This window comes from Protobothrops mucrosquamatus, unplaced genomic scaffold (assembly GCF_001527695.2).
Source record: "Protobothrops mucrosquamatus isolate PMUCROS unplaced genomic scaffold, P.Mucros_1.0 scaffold678, whole genome shotgun sequence".
Lineage (NCBI taxonomy): Eukaryota > Metazoa > Chordata > Lepidosauria > Squamata > Viperidae > Protobothrops > Protobothrops mucrosquamatus.
Genome location: NW_015386965.1, coordinates 415386 through 418529, shown reverse-complemented (window position 1 = coordinate 418529; position 3144 = coordinate 415386). Strand labels below are relative to the sequence as shown.

At 39.0% G+C, this 3144-nt stretch overlaps 1 protein-coding gene across 2 annotated transcripts in view; it reads left to right on the top strand.

Annotated features, from left to right (window-relative positions):
- The first annotated feature begins 656 nt into the window (after positions 1–656).
- The window catches only part of CUNH6orf118 (chromosome unknown C6orf118 homolog), a 25316-nt gene continuing 22828 nt past the window's right edge, over positions 657–3144 (top strand). Inside the window, exon 1 of one of the 2 annotated variants that reach the window (XM_015818083.1) lies at positions 657–784. The gene's annotated coding sequence lies outside the window, so the exon portion shown is untranslated. Of the gene's footprint in view, positions 785–2166; positions 2183–3144 lie in introns of those variants that run through there. The other variant, XM_015818084.1, reaches the window with a different exon arrangement.

Below are 3144 nucleotides of genomic sequence, written 5' to 3'. Positions count from 1 at the left end.
GCACCCCACTACACACTTCCCTTCATGTAGATGCAGTTCCATTGAGGACCACATGCTGAGTACAGCCGGTCAGCCAGCTACGAATCCATCTGCCTGGTGATGCTGTCTAACCCACATTTTTCTATCTTAAGGATATACAGCTTGGGTATTAAAGGGTATTAAAATGTGTATACAATATAATTCTTTCCATTTATGATGTGAAGTATGATTTATGGTGTGAAGTAATTATATTCTGAATATGCCTATGCAAGTTTTATGTTTGTTACATTTTCCTGGGATCAGATGCTGTCACAGGAGAACACAAATTCATCCACTTTTGCCAAAATGGAAAATTGTACTCTGGATCAATAAGAGCAACAAGCATTCCTGATGTTCCCACAAATATTTCTTGGTTACTTTTTGCTAACTAGGTGATGTGGACAACTTGGGGATTTCTACAAGCTTCAATTTTATCATTGCTTTTTAAAGCATTTCTATGGCTGGTTCCTTACGTCATTCACCTTGCCTGATGCCCACATTAGTCATGTGTTGAGTAATGTAATTAGTTTCAGTCAGATGATCCAGCAAGAAAATAAGTTGCATTTTTCAAATGCAATGTCTCTGTGAAGGAAAGATACCATGCAGGAATATAATATTTAGGAAAGGTTTGTTTTTAATGAGAAGTTTCTCTCCTGCACTGTTGCTTAACAGCCACAAAGCAAAACTCAGAATGTTTGATTGGTTTCCTTGCCTACGTACCAAGGCAACAGCAGATATGCCAGAGACTTTACGGAGCTTGTGAAATGTAAGTTAGGGCTCAATCTAAATGAATTTCAGTGTTAATTTATTTAGTTTTGTAGATTATCTTGAGGGAAGGGAATGGGTAATTATTTGTCAGGACCAGTAGACTCAATGCATGAAAGCTGAAGCTACAAAAGAGAACAGTAATTTTACTGTTTTCTTGGAACTGTATCTGTTAACAAGAATTGAATTTGTTATTTTGAAGTGAATTGTAATGGGTGAAAACCAAATTCAGTTTTTTTTGCTGCATCTCTTGAATGATTAAAAAACAGAGAAATAAAGCAATATATTAATGTGTTTTCATATTTACCATTTTCTAAATGATAATATAATTGATAAGGTGGTTATGTTAAGGCTCCATTGTTCCCGTTCACAATGGGGTTGCCCCATCTTTCTTCACATTGCTTTGCTTTGCTTTATTTTTGAGATTTTAACTAGCTGCCTAGAGCAATGATGGTTTCTGCTACTTATACTGTAATGGCAAAAGCAATAATCCAAACAAAAAAATCCTTGGGACTGTCATAGCAGTACGTGTAGTTATACAGTATATCAAACATGTCCCAAGACAGGGATTTAGAAGATAAATTCTGGATCAGATAGATTGTTCCAAAGCTGCTTTCCAGCTTGCTGATTTGGAGGTGAGCTAAATGCTTACAAAGTATTTAATGTTTTCAAAGCAGACATAATATTTCTAATAGATGAAGCTGTTCTGTCTCTAACCGCTTGAATAAATAGTAACTGTAGAGTGAGGTTTCCTGGAGTCTGGAAATGACTGTTTTAAATCATACTATTTTACTATTTAAATGTTTAGAGAAAGTAAGCTATATTGCGTCAAAGCTTGATGAGGCATGTGACTTATTTATTTTTAACCTTATTTCTACTCCTCACACAAACAAAGCAACTCCCCATCTCTCAATACTGTAAATTATCATTTAGTTGCTGAATGCTGATGATACCATGTTCTCTCTGTCTTCCTCTCTCCTATGAATCTCTCTCTGTCTCTGTCTCTGTCTCTGTCTCTGTCTCTGTCTCTCTCTCTCTCTCTCTCTGTATTTTTATATATCTATATATACAATTTTTATGAAGTGACGTGCCTAGAAGCATTACAGAAGCTGTTGACAAGTTGATTGAAGCAGAACTGGGAAGCCTGTAGCATTTCATATAACCATGGCCTCCAAATTCCATCAGCTTCAACCAGCGTGGTCAATAGTTAAGGATGATGGAGATAATTTGAATATGACATAAATATTAAAACCAGTAGGGACATTTTCAGATGGCTGCTTCTTGTCAAGGTGTCTGGATGTTTCAGGTCAAAGCTGACCTCCACATGCAGTGAATTCAATTCTTCTGCTTACATCCCACAGGCTGAGTTAGCAGCAACTGAAGAATCCTGGTTGCTCAAGTTTATAATTTAATTTTTTATTTATAATTTAATTTGTATCCCGCCCTTCTCCTCACCGGACTCAGGGCGGCGTGTGAGTGTTTTTAAATTTGTTTGCCTAGAGCAGGCATGTCAAACTGCTGGCCCGTGGGTCGGATGCGTCAGAGAATTGCAACAAGCAGAATAGTAGACTTTAGAACAGAGGCCCCCAACCTTTTTAGCACCAGGGACCGGTTTCATGAAAGACAATTTTTCTGTGGAGGGGGGGGGGGGAGATTTCAGGATGATTCAAGTGCATTACATTTATTGTAAATTTTCTAAACAAACAAATAAATAATGTACTTTATTCCTATTATTGAATTAGATTAGACCAGTGAATTTCTGCTTCTAAGAAAGTAGGAAGGAAAAGAGACAATCCTAAACTCAGCCTTCCAGCAAAACAAACCAAAGACCCACTATGCTGAGGAAGTGCTGAGAAAAAACACACACACACACACACACACACACACAGAGAGAGAGAGAGAGAGAGAGAGAGAGAGAGAGAGAGAGAGAGAGAGAGAGAGAGAGAGCAAACCAACTCAGCACTGTGCAAGCGTCCAGCAGTCTTGGAAAAGGTGCAAATGAGAGAGGGATACCCTTGGAGACACAGTGCTTAAGGAGAAATATAGCTTGTCCCCTTCCCCCCTCCCCCATTGCAAGCAGGGTAGGAGCGCGCTTGGCTTGCAAACTTGGAGAGATGCACAAAGAAAAAGGAGGAACACACACACACACACACACACACACACACACACACAAATACACCAAATTGAACCTTGAAAAGCAGGCAGGATGTTGCCAAGACAAGAGGCACCTGGAGCATCAAAACAAAAGCAGAAAACTCCAGTTGAAGTGTAATGGAGCCCAGTGGTCTCAGAAAAGGTGTAGACGAGAGAGAGAGAGAGAGAGAGAGAGAGAGAGAGAGAGAGAGAGAGAGAGAGAGAGAG